Source organism: Anastrepha obliqua, chromosome 2, assembly GCF_027943255.1.
Source record: "Anastrepha obliqua isolate idAnaObli1 chromosome 2, idAnaObli1_1.0, whole genome shotgun sequence".
Classification (NCBI taxonomy): domain Eukaryota; kingdom Metazoa; phylum Arthropoda; class Insecta; order Diptera; family Tephritidae; genus Anastrepha; species Anastrepha obliqua.
Window position 1 is genome coordinate 93,885,346 of NC_072893.1, and position 14,003 is coordinate 93,899,348.

General features: G+C 37.6%; 1 protein-coding gene across 1 annotated transcript in view; it reads left to right on the forward strand.

Annotated features, from left to right (window-relative positions):
* Window positions 1-598: 598 nt before the first annotated feature.
* LOC129239506 (irregular chiasm C-roughest protein) overlaps window positions 599-14,003 on the forward strand; it is an 89,503-nt gene continuing 76,098 nt past the window's right edge. Inside the window, exon 1 of the mRNA XM_054875026.1 lies at window positions 599-669. The gene's annotated coding sequence lies outside the window, so the exon portion shown is untranslated. The remainder of the gene's footprint in view (window positions 670-14,003) is intronic.

Consider the following 14,003-nt stretch of genomic DNA (forward strand, 5'->3'; position numbering starts at 1 on the left):
AGTAAACAAACAAAAACAACAAAAAAGTATTGTGTTAGCGAAAGAGTGAATGAAAAGTAAATAACAGTCCAATTTACAACGCTCTCCTCAACAGAAATAAGCAAAAATGAAGTTTTAACAAAAATATTGGTTAATAAATAATTGGAAATATGATAAAATATTAAATGCGAATTGTGCATAAGTAAGATAGAGAGAAGAAAATATGAGAAACGAGAGTTAAAATACAAATTTTAACAACAACAATAAATATGTACATATGTATGTATGTAATTAACGATGAATTGATTAAAAGGAACTAGTTATTGCTGATGATGATCAATGTTAGTGCGCTCTTTATAAAAGCTAAAACAAAGAACGGCCTTTAAAAAAAGCGAGTGAATCACCGTACTTGAATACTTCATAAAATCATTTTATTAAAAGTGAACAAAATATATTATATATATTCCCACTTAAATCTTGAAAATGAAGTGTGTTTAAAAAAGTAACAGGAGTGCTTAACATTTTTTACCTAAAAAATATCTATTGGCCTAAGTGGCACAACTCTACCACACGAAGTCACACACACCTATTAAAAGGATACTTGGATGTAAATATTTTACACGATGGAATTTAAAGCGAACTCTTAGGCCATATGCTGCCATTTTGCGGATAGCACAGCGTTAAGTGGCAGTAAGTAAAACGAAAATATATGTAAAATAAAAAAACACTAAATGAAAAAAATTAAGAACCAAAATTTAGAAATATAATATCTAAAACAAATATGTATGTATGTATGTATGCTGTCATGTGTGTATAAATCATGAAAATTCAAAAACTGTTTCTACATAAAAATATTTCAACTTTCAAAGGGAAAAACTATGTGAGTAACAAAATTTGAAACACTAAAAAAGTTTCAAGTGGCGGCGCCCTCATCAAATACCCTTATATGTGTGTGCTTCGTGTACCTAGCACAGCCTTTTATACTTGCAACAAAGTGCTTAGTGCAAGTACTTAAAGACTTGCAACATGAGCACTTTAGAAACTACACACAGTATGTACCGTTGTATGTAGGCATGCAATAGGAGATGTTAGGAGAGCCAAGTGCAGCGTGCTAACACACTCGAAAAGGCAAGCAAGGCATTACCTCGTAATGTTGCTGATAAACGCGCCGGGTCAGCTCGAATAGCTGACCTGCATTAATAACAGTGCGAGCAAAAGGCTAGCATAAGTAACATAAAACATACAGACTTACAGATTACATACTTACAGATTGCTCGCTGCCAAAATTTATCACAGAATCGAAAATTCGAAAACAAACAAATAATAACTTGACCCAGGTTGAGTTTCAGCACAAAAAAAAAAAAGAAACAAAAGCACGCTATAGTAACTGGTCGCTTTGAAAAATTGTAAATTTAAGTTGCAAATGAAAATTCTGAAACGTAATAAAAGAAAAAATAATCTGAAAGGAGACAAAAAGTTGCTGCAGATACTGCCATTTAAATGTCTGCAACACTTTACTCATCTGCTGTCCAAAACAAAAATGTAAAAAAAATCGGCAAAATTAAACAGCCGACAAATCGCCTTTAGCTACATGCTCCTATGTTTCATAACCATCCACTCGAGTAGTTGTTGTGTGCAAAAACTTGCATGCCACAAATTGGCAATTACTGTTACCAATTTACAAAACACACTTAACGATTTGCTCTGTTTTCTGCTATCTTTTGCCACTTTTTGTGCTTAAAACCTAGTGTATGTATGTATGTATGTGTTCAAGTACTTATACGAATGAGTGAGCGTAAAAACTACGTAGGCAATTATATGTGGGGGTTTGTTGTTGTCGCCACTTCTGTCAATGCCTGTCTTAAGCCTTTGTCGCCCATTACATTCTGCATTGGCTTTTTTCGTTGGAGTCCGCTCAATTGAATATTTTCATCGATTTGCTTCGTTTCTTGCATTTTTGCACGTCTACATTGCCGTTCACTTCTTACCACTTTTTCTGTTTCATTTTGTTTGGTAACATCTACTTGTAGTTATTGACAGCAATCTGCAGCTTCCAACATTTGACACATTGCATGATTCCTTTGACTGTTTTCTCTTTACTTTTAAAATGCTGGCTGTTTCGAGCTGCTTTAATTTCTGTCATAAACTTGCCATGTTTGTATACTGACAAGGCTTATCGTGTATTTTTTGGTTTTTATTTTTTAAATTATGGAATTTCATATTCCCAAATAATAATTTGAGAATGTAACGGTATTTAATACGTAGGTATGCATGTCATTTTTGTAAACCATTAATTCCTTTAAAATAAAAATTTAAAAAATTGCTTTAAAGTAAAAAAAACAAAAATCATTTCTAAATGTGACAGACAAGCAGTGAGACCTATATTCGATACCCACAACAGACATTAAACACTAAATGATAAAAAAAGTTCATCCTAGTTACGAGGGGCGCCTTTTATGTGTCCGGATTAGAGAACAAAAACAAATTTTAATCATCGAAAATCACTTTATTTTTTTTTTCAAAATATTCTCCATGAAGATCTATACACTTTTGCATGCGTTTGAACCAATTGTCGAAGCACTTTTGCCACTCTGAATGAGGTACCTCCAAAACATGCATTCTGAATGGCGCAACCGCTTCTTCAGCTATCGAAAATCGTTGACCTCTCAGTTTGTTTTTTACGTACGGGAATAAAAAGAAGTCATTCGGTGCCAAGTCAGGACTATACGGCGGATGACCCATTAATTCGATGTTTTGGGTGCTCAAAAATGCAGTTGTTTGAGCCGATGTGTGAGAGCTCGCATTGTCCTAGTGAAGAGTGATCCGTCTTTGGCGATTGGTTTTCCTAATTTCTTGGAAGACAACTGGCAAACAAATGGTTGTGTACCACTCAGAATTTACTGTTCTGCGTTGTCCAGTTTTTCCGAAAAAACAGGCTACCATTTGCTTGGAAGTGCTTCGTGCGCAAACAACTTTTGTTGGATTTGGCTCATCTTGAAACACCCATACAGTCGACTGCTGTTTACTTTCGGGCTCATACGCGTAAATCCATGATTCATCACCTGTGACGATGTCATAGACGTGTTTCGAAGCCCCGCGATCGTATTTTTTGAGCATTTCCTTCGACCAATCGACACGAGCCTTTTTTTGAGCGATTGACAAATTGTGTGGGATCCAATGCGAACAAATTTTTTTGACAGTCAAATGTTTATGCAATATTGAATGTATGCTGGTCCCACTAATACCTAAGATTGTCTCAATCTCACGATAGGTCACATGACGATCTTGCAATATCAGTTCGCGCACAGCATTAATGGTTTTCGGAACAACAACTGATTTTGGACGACCTTCACGAAATTTGTCTTGGAGTGAACTACGACCACGATTGAATTCACCATACCATCGATAAACACTGGTCCTTGATGTAGCTTCATCGCCAAAACTTGAATTAAGTTTATCCATGCAATGTTGCTGAGTTAATCCACGTCGAAAGTTGTAAAAAATAATTGCACGAAAATGTTCACGATTTAACTCCATTTTTGGACCGAGATGACTCTTTTAAGTTACTGTAAACAACACAAATAGCGCTGGTATTTCAAAACGTTCTGAGTACGTAAAAGCCAAAAAATGTCAAAGTTTGCGATACAGCTGTCAGTTGCCAGATTGCAACACCAGGGTTGCCAAATCCTGCCAAATAAAAGGCACCCCTCGTAGTAGTAGTATTAGTAGTCGTCACTCGTAGGCAATGGCAATGCCTGGTGCAGTTCTGGCAGGAAAAAGTTCTCATGAAATTGATTTGCTATTCAGCTTGTGCTAAAAACTCACAACATCCAGATACATACTACAGTACAAAATAGTAGAGAAGCTCAAAGTAAATATCAACAATAGGAAATATAGAACATTTTGAGTAATTGGCAGATCTGCTTGAAAGTCATCTTAACTACTGACGAGGCATAATTCTTCAAAATGGGACTTAGAGATGAATTCGCAACCTAATGTTGTGACAAACTCTCCTGATAATCTTTATAATCTGGTAATTTAAATTTCCTACAGTGAAACAAAAAAAAACACAAGGTATGTAGGCTTAATGAGGGCGAAGGTATTATTCTAAATCGGTTGATGGATTTTGCAACACAATAATTGCAGCCTTTCCATTACAATTTTATTTCAGTCTATGTCTATAAATTCTTACAGAATAGATTACATAATTACTTTAAAGTAAAACGTACTTGAAGCTTAGCCCACGATTAAAACGATTCAAACATTAACTTAAATGCGGATCTTCGCATTGAAAATTCTATATGAACTCTCTTTCAGATTAAAAAGAGAAAGCGCACCGAGCCGACTAAAATAGAAGAGGATTTTAATCCGTTCGTAGGAGGTTGGTAACCCAGTTGTGTTACCACATGGCGTCCGGTAGCCGAATTAGAAATTAAGAGCTAAAAAAAATGATAAAAGTGTATTTTAATAACTTATAATAGTTAAATAAAGTGTATTTTAATAACTTATAATAGTTATTGAAATACACTTTTATCATTTGAGGAGGATTTTTTTATTATTGACCGTTACGTCGGATACATTCTTGAAATTCCATTACCCGTACTCCATGCCACTCGCTAGATAAGTGATGTCGGAATACTATAAACCTCACGAATTATATTTTCTTTTTGCGCTGATATGGTCACTGGGTTTGGTTCATAGACTTCACTTTTGATGTATCCGCACGGAAAAAAGTCAATTGGGGTAAGATCAGGCGACCTGGGAGGACGAGATATATCACCGAAACAGCTTATCAGTTTCTTGAGGAAGAAATCACTCAGTGTCGCCATGGTCTCTCTGGTCGTGTGCGGCGTGGCACCATTTTTCTGAAACAATCTAGCCAAACCAGCCTTCCTTCAGTACAAACACATTATGGGCAGAAAATCAACGTTCAGAAGGCGCCGGTAAGAGACACCGTTCAGCGGTTAGGGAGAAACTTTAAATTTAAAACCTAGTTCTGTCAGTAGATACCTTGTATGTTCGCATCTGCACTCAGTTCGAAAGCCGACTACATTTTATTGAATTCTTTTCAACTCAACGTCTCTCGTCTTATGTAAATATCGGGGGTGTTGGCCATTAATTGGTAGTCCGAAGGTGGAATAGAAAAATCTTTCAGTTGTTTGTGCATGATGGCCATTCGGCATGATGGCTAGGTTTCGAGTTCAATGCAGATGATAGGAGAAGTCTGCGAAGCCATAGCTTTAAAAGCCTACGAAAAATGATAACACCGTGTGACAAAAATTAAATTTTTTTTGTTATCTAGGAAATATTTCATATGCATGTTAAATCATATATTTTATAGCAATGCTGCATACTAAGTTGGTAGATTTACCTCCAATTTAATTTTTAAAATTTCAAAGAAAAATGAAAAAAAAATGTTTTAAGTACTTTTGCTCACGCCATTATATTAAATGGGTATCAATTGAAAGAAAATGTAGCCATCTATTAAATTTTTTTACTTTTCGCCAGGAAAAATCTAGATTTTAATAATATCCATTGCGTAGGCTCTATTTCAATGGAGGAAAATTCACCAGTTTTTTTTACGTTTATATAAAATCGCAAGAAAACGAAGTTGAATTTAAAAAAATGTTTATAGTTGGATATCTTTTACTGTCAAATTTAGACAAACGGAATTTTTAATTGACAAATGTTGAATGAATATTCTTCTTTTTATAGAGCATTTCAATAAAGGTGTTTTATTTAGAACCTTAAACTAAAATCAAAAAACGTAATACGGAGTATTAGCAGTTCTTTTGTTAAATTGAATTATTCGATCCATGTCATAATGCTGCTATATGATTTCTTCCGCACGCACCCCACTTCAGCGCTTTTCATTTATCTTGAAAGTTTAGGCCATGAAATTATTACTGGTAGATGACTTTTTTATGACATTAATGGGACTATCTATGACTACGTTTTATCGTAAATGGTGAATCCAATGAAATAAATTTTCGGCAACTTTGAATGCTTTATAAAATGTCTTGACCTGTGCAGCTATACATCCATCTGTGATCACGGTTGCCAAAAAACGCCACCTAACAGAGTAAGAAAAGCCGCCAAAACTTCGTGGAAAACCCATTGTATTTGAAGCATCATTTACCTGCATACATTTTCAATTTCCATTTTGATTATACCAGTTCGAAAATTGCTGAAAATTCGATAATTGTGCTTTACTTTTTTGTGTTTTACTTCAAAATGCTTCATTTTAATGTCAAGGGCCTTCTAAAGCATTTATAACCACTGCTTGATTTTTATGTGCGATAGTAAAATTTTACGCCTGTGCGCTCATGAAATCTATTAAAAAGTTATTAGTTAATGGTATATTAGCTACTGATGATGGCCAGCATCGAATTTTGCGCACGAACATGCATACATACACCCATGCACCCATACACGCACTTGTAGTTTTATACTTTGATACTCGTGTCTCAAGAATTGATCGCCATTTGTCAGTTATTGAACAAAACAGCAACAACATTTAAACCACCCGATTGTTAATCTGCACCAAATTGGCTCAAGCTACTAAGCCACTGACATAATTAATACTAATTTAGCTGGCAAATAAAAGAACAGTCAGTCAATTCAAGACAATAAGACCCGAAAATAAGTCAAGCGAAATCGGCCAACTGCCAACGCCAATTAATTGTTTCGCGAAGCAATGGATACAGTGAAATGGGCCAACTGGCACAACAAATTTAAATGAACTTAAATGATGCTAAGCAAATATCAAATCGTACGATAATACATACATACATACGAATTGATGATAGTAGTTTTGAAAGTGTTTTTCCACTTAATATTTTTATTTATAGATTTTTTCTTCGTTTGGCCCGTTTGGCTTGTGGCGAGTGCCAGCATTTTTCAGCTTTCATTTGCTTATTACTATTTTTGTTTTTGGGGCAGCCAGTTTGTGCGTATCTTTCTAATTGAATAGATTGGGCCACTCAATGGCGAAGGGAATAATATTTTTTGTGTACACGAATACATACATAAGTATGTAAGAATGTATTTAACACGATTTTTGAATGGCATTTCCTTGGCTGTCAATACAACAGCGTTTTTGTTGTTATTGTAGTTTTATTTACTGTTCAATTGTTTGTGCATTTTAATGAATTTGACTTTCAACGAATTTAAGCGATTCATTAAAAAGTCAAATTCGATGACTTCAAGTTTTGTTTGTTGTAATGTTGTACGAATTGACTGGCAAGCAAAGCAGCGCCAGTTGTTGAAGCAAATTGGATATCATCAATAACGGATGAGACACGCACACACTCATAAATAAAAGCCACACGCATCAATAAAAAAACTCATCATTGAACTGTAAATGAAAACAAAAATGCGCCCCAGCACCATCAGCATTAAAAATGTCTGTACTAGAGATTTTCTTGCAGCTTTTCATATTAAAATTGAAATATTCTTCCGCAACATTGATATTTTTATGATCGAGCAATAAGCACTTAAAAGTACACATCCCTGCCCACTGTTCTTTTAGGTTATTTCGTCCTTCGCCTGCAATCAACTGCGATAATCAGTTGCGATCTTCTCATTTCCACTTTTGATTGCTTTGTTTACGCTCACTAAAGTTAATGCGGAAAATGTTTATGACTGCGTATACACAAGCCCCACTACACACACACACACACAAACAAATACATACTCAAACAAACAATCAGCCTCCTCGCATTGCCTGTCATACGCTGCGGCGCTACACTTGTCACATTTTATAATCCACCAGAATACGAGTACGACTTTATTGCGCAAACACTTGCAAAGCTATTCGGCTTGCGCGTATGTGTGTATGTACGCATGTGTTGGATCGATATGTAATACTGTAGTCGTCACTGCGGTTGACCTCATATCAGCAGTTGCGTTAGCGCTGGTTTTGTGAAATGTCATCTGATGGCAGCAACTTGGAAATTCTCTTCAATAACAACAATAACAACACTGTTCTTATTATTATTAAGTTCAAAGCTTATGCTGACATATTATTCACCATTTTTACTGCGCGCATCATCATAACTTTACACTGGCCGCATCCTTAAAAGGCTTAACCCACCAGCACTCCGTGTTCCTTTTAATGTTTTTGTTGTGCGAATATGCAGTTTTAGTGAATATCTACTCAAAGTTAATATTTAAAAATTGTTGGGTGGTGAGCGGAAAGGACTACATATGGGAAGTCGCTATCCAAGAATTGACCTACAAATTATTTGGATTTACATAGAAATTGAATTAGTAATCCGTAGGAAGAGTCTGAAGAGTAAAATGGGTGGGTTAAGAGCTCCAGTTGAGATAAATTTAATTATGATCCAGCATGGCTCCTTTTCAGAATTATTTTACCGAGCCTGTCCTCGCAGTGAAATGTTTTTCTTGCAAGGCGCAGCTCAAACGAATGACGGTCTCCCATGGCGAACTTGGAATAAAATATATACTGCCTATCCCCTACTTATATCACCAAGTATACGTCAAGTGCTTGTAGTGATGCATAGTCGATCTTGTCGTCGATGTTAATGCACGGCTCGGTTCAAGCTCCTGCTCTCATTTTTCACGCTCCAGGCGCATTATCGTATAGTATCTATTCTTCAGCATTATGATACAAGCATTTTTAACATCGGATGCATCAGTAAGTGGAGCACGCAGTTCCTGCCTTCATACCTTTTTTTATATTTTTCAGCATCAATTCCATTAGTCAACTTGCCATCGAAATGCTAAAATGTGTATGGCTAGTAAAGTCGCGGTAAAATCTTAAACTTAGCTGCTAAGAGCTTTATATAAGCAGTTTCATCAAAATGGTTCACGAATTTGCAAAAGTAAATTAGAATAAGCAACAGCAATAACAACGTTTGTCGTACTTCCCAATTTCACCTTTTCTCCTGTTTGTTGAGCTCCTAAGACCTATACACATATCTGTCATGCGAAACTCCGTTTTATGTAGTTGAACGGAACATAACACGTCCGGTGGCGCTCCACCCTAAAAATTCCAAGCTTTTGCAGCTTCAAAATGTTTTATCGAAATTTTATTTCCGCCAAAATTTCCTATTCATTGCATTGAGCAATTTTGTTTGTCCTCGTTTACTTGCATAAGCCATGACTGTATTTTCATAAGGGAAGCGCCACATCTTTATAGTTTTCGTCTTTTTGCGAAAATTATTTAGATACCCACTCGCGCATAAGCGCAAAATTTGCTAGTGGAATTGTGTGTATGTATGTTCTCTACTCCTTTTCAGACCTGATATAATATTCTGACTGGCGTTGGTATTGGTCTTGGTTTTATTGTTGATTTTGCTGCAGTAGCTGAAGTGGAGGTGGTAGCTTGCTGTTGACACTTCACTCCGTCTTGTACATTTGTATTGCCCACCGAGTGCCTAAAGACGTTTAGCCAAAAAGCATCTTCCGCAGTGGCGTTCCCAACTCCTTCGGTAAAAGCAGTTAGTATACAGCAGACTTGAAGGGTTGCTTAAGTGCAGTACGAGGGGTGGCTTTGAGTTTGCCTTCGTCATCGGCGTGTGCAATTCTGTCATGTAGCCAGCAACACCACCACAAACGTCTGTTTGGTCCATTCTGCAACGTTTGCATCATAAGCTCGGTGTCGCCTTGCCGCCCAGACATCTTTTGACAAAACTGGCGACAAGTAAGACAAGAAAGTCGTCCTCCATGTCGTCGCCACCACCACACTCATGCATCTACATACTATAGTAATAACATAAAAAGGATATTGTAGAACATTTTCATAAGCAAGTGGTTGGTTGTCATGTTTTCGTCGCGAAGGGTGTGAAGTTGCTGGCAGACACTTCGCCCGGAAAATGCATGCATACTTACTCGTATATTATTTATGTAGTACATGAATATCAGAACGTACATACATACATATATGCGTGGCTATGTATGCATTCACACGTATACGTGTCGATGTGTTGGTAAAATACCAAATTTTTGTATTATCCTGTGCGGGTGGAGCGAACTATTTTAAAATATTTCTCTTCTTTTCTTGAAGATACTCGATTATGGTGCCAAATAATGGTCAGTTGAAATTTTTGTAAAAAAAATGCTGCTGAAATGCAAAAAGTGCTAATTGAACCATTTACATTTGCTGTAACAGCGTCAGGCTAAAATTTTATTTTAACATAAAGACTCATTATCTTCGAATAAAATACTGTATGTTATCTGTTTGGCATGAGTTGTTTATTTAGCATAAAAAAGAATCGGTGGATATTTTTGCAAACTTAATAGGTCTATGAATAAGTTCGTGCGGTTTTTTTTCGAAATTTGAATTTCGGATCATTCCCATGGCTTTTAAACGTTTGGAAATGGTTGATTGATCAACTCCCAAAGTTTTTGCAACCTCTTCTTGCGTTTGAGCCGGATCTTGATCGAGCAATTCCTCCAATTCGGTATCCATGAACTTTGGCGGCGCGGCCAAAATCACCACTTTTAAAGCGTGCAAACCACTTCTGGCACGTTCGCTCAGCTAGAGCATGCTCACCATAAACTTCCACCAAGATACGATGACTTTCGGCTGCTTTTTTCTTCATATTAAAGAATTCCCCGCAAAAACACATTATTTGGCACGAAATTCGACATTTTCAAGTGTGGTAAAAATATTGTTGTTTACGCTTCAAATAAAAAACTTATACTGACGTTTGTGCCTTACGACAGTAGCTCTCCAATGAATGTTTGGAAATGTGGATCGATGGAATAATAATCAAGTTACGCCATCTGTTGTAAAACCGCACGAACTTATCCATAGACCACCTATTATTTCCTGATTATGAAGCTACCCGCGAGGGAGATTTTCACATAGACAGAGTTTAAATAAAATGAGCATCCACCAAGCGTGCGATGAGATCCAGGACAAAACTAACCGACAACTACTCGACCGGACAGTGTTTAGTCTTACGCTTACTAGCTAAATTCCCACTGCATCGACTTCAATTTGCCTATCAACAGGGAAAATCCACTGAGACTGCAATACACAGCCTGGTAACAGTTATTGAAAAGGCTATTGAGTCCAAACAGATAGCTCAATGTGCATTTATTGACATATCAGGAGCTTTTGATAACACTTCCTATGAGGCAATCTATAATGCCCTATATCTAAAGGAGGTACCTGAACCCATCACTAGATGGATAATATTCATGCTGAAATCTAGGACGATCAGCATCGAACTAGGAGGAACAATCAAATCTATTAAAGCCACAAGAGGTTGCCCTCAAGGTGGCGTACTTTCTCCTCTTTTGTGGACTCCAGTCATAGATGAACTTCTCCACAAACTGAATAACCTAGGATTTCACACTCAGGGCTACGCTGATGACCTAGTAGTTTATGTATTAGGCTGGCATGAGGAAACCATTTCGGATCGCATGCAACAAGCCTTTGCAATAATAAACAAATGGTGCACGAAAAAAGGTCTCTCCATTAACCCATCCAAAACAACACTTGTACCGTTTACTAGGAGAAGGAACATAAATCTCAAATGTCAGACCCTTAATGGAACAACACTTGAACTCTCGACAGAAGCGAACTATCTTGGCGTCAGTCTTGACAAAGCGCTTACGTGGAATTCCCATATTGAGAGAGTTACTTCAAAAGCCACAAGGGCATTCTTTGCCTGTACAAGGCTTTTTGGTAAGACATGGGGACTAAACCCTAGAATGACCTTCTGGACATTCACCACAGTTGTGAAACCCATAGTCACTTATGCATCCTTAGCATGGTGACCCAAGGTCAAGCAAAGAAAGGCAGCAAACGAATTAAGCAAACTGCATCGCCTGGTATGTGTTGGTATTACAGGGGCTATGAAAACATGTCCCACGGATGCATTGGATGTGCTCCTAAACATACCACCGCTTGAAAGGGAAGCTCGCTCGAGTGCCTTAAGATTAAAAGGTATCTCTGAACTTAAAAGTGGGGATATGAAAGGGCATTTAAAGATCTTAAAAGACTTCCCACATAGTCCCATTCTTCATAGGGATGATATACTATCACCCAAACCAATACTCTTCAGGAACTTCCAAATTATAATCAATGAACGAACAGACTGGAGAACTAACTCTATCACTTTCAAACCTAGCTCCCACCTATGGTTTACTGATGGGTCCAAATTGGAAAATGGTAAAACAGGGGCAGGAATCAATGGGCCTAAATTCAAAAAATCGATTCCTATGGGACTCTACCCTGCAATATTCCAGGCAGAAATACATGCCATTGAAATATGTGTGAAAGAATGCCTTAGAAGGAAAATGAGAGGTACTCACATCTACATACTTTAAGATAGCCAACCGGCTCTAAAAGCCCTTCTATCAACAATTATCACCTCTAAATTTGTAAATGATTGCCTAACCCTTCTCAACACGTTAGGAAACCTCAACATAGTAACACTAGGCTGGATTCCGGGACATGAAGGACATGAGGGAAATGAAATGGCTGATGACCTTGCAAAACAAGGAGCAAATATGCAACTTACTGATCCTGAGCCTTTCTGTAGACTCACAAAAGGCCACATTAATGAATTCCTTAGGAAATGGGAAGAAAGAGAATTTGCCGCACACTGGCTAAACTGTGCCGGTCAGCGTCAAGCCAAACTATTCCTAAGTCCCAACAAAGGAATATCTGACAAACTTCTCTTACTAAACAGAGTAGATCTGCGTCTTTTACCAGGATATCTTACAGGTCACTGCAGCCTGAGGTACCATCTAAATAATATTGGTCTATCCAAGACCAATGTCTGCCGCTTTTGCGAAATGGACATAGAAAGCTCAGAACATGTGCTTTGTGAATGTCCTGCGTTGGGCAGACAAAGACTTCACCACCTTGGTGATATCGTAGTATCTCCATGCAATCTTTGGAACAACAAACCCAAAACTGTGCTAAAATTTCTAAAAAGCCTAAAACTCTAGGGTTACAAAATAGGACTTTCACAATAGATCAGCTCTGGTCGCAGTGCGTAATGGCCTTCTAATAATAATACACTTAACGATATTCATCAGGAGACACTTACCACCTTCTTACAAATCCTACCCCCGAATGCCGTAATCGGCAGCCACCCACAGCAGATGAAGAGCTCAGCTCCCCGAGAGACCCGCGTAACCTTGGCACAATTCCGTTCTGAATACAGTAGCAGGCAAACTCGTACCTATTAAGAAATAACCCCGACATGCCCAACATATGTCCAGCATAAGAAAGCACCCCGCATGATACTAACCACATTTTCCCCTAACCCCTCTCCATCTGGACGCAACCTGTCGAAACAGCAAGTTTCCTCTGCCTACCGTTAGATGAGCTAGACGAAGACTACCACTAGCTACATTGCACTGCAGGGTTTAGTAAGCTGCTACAATAACAACAAAGTATCATATTAGAAAAAATGTTCAGTGGCTACAGCCACGGCCTCTGTCGCCATAACGCGGTTGCTGTGTTTGCGAGTTCCGAAATACTACTCATCATCGATATGAATAAAAATTTAGCGCACAAGCCATGCATTATTCATTTTTAAAATCTACCTGTCTTAGAAATTGAGGTAAATAGTCGGCAGCTTTGGCATCACTTCTCAGTCTAGGTTATACAGAAACTACCATTATATATTATGTCGATTACGAAATACTTATATGCGCATTATTTCTTATGAAGGGCATCCTCTTCTCGGCGATTAAAATAACAAACAAGTCTCCCACAACTGATTGTCGAGAAGCCAATCCATACGCAGGGAATGACCACATGGGATGGATTTTAATGAAGGACGTAATTGGACCATTGCGCACAGTGTTGAGCGATACAGTTCCACGATTATCAACTTTTTGAGTGAGCTTACATTGTTTCTTTACATTTGATTTCAGCAGGATAGCACTTCATTTTATACAACGCATCAAATAATAAATAATTTTTTTATTAAATTCGGTAATTGGCCTCAGAAACTGTGTTAATCGTCCAAGGGCGATATCAAATGGCCGTCGCGTGTATGCGATTTGACACTGTTAAATCTTTTTGTGGG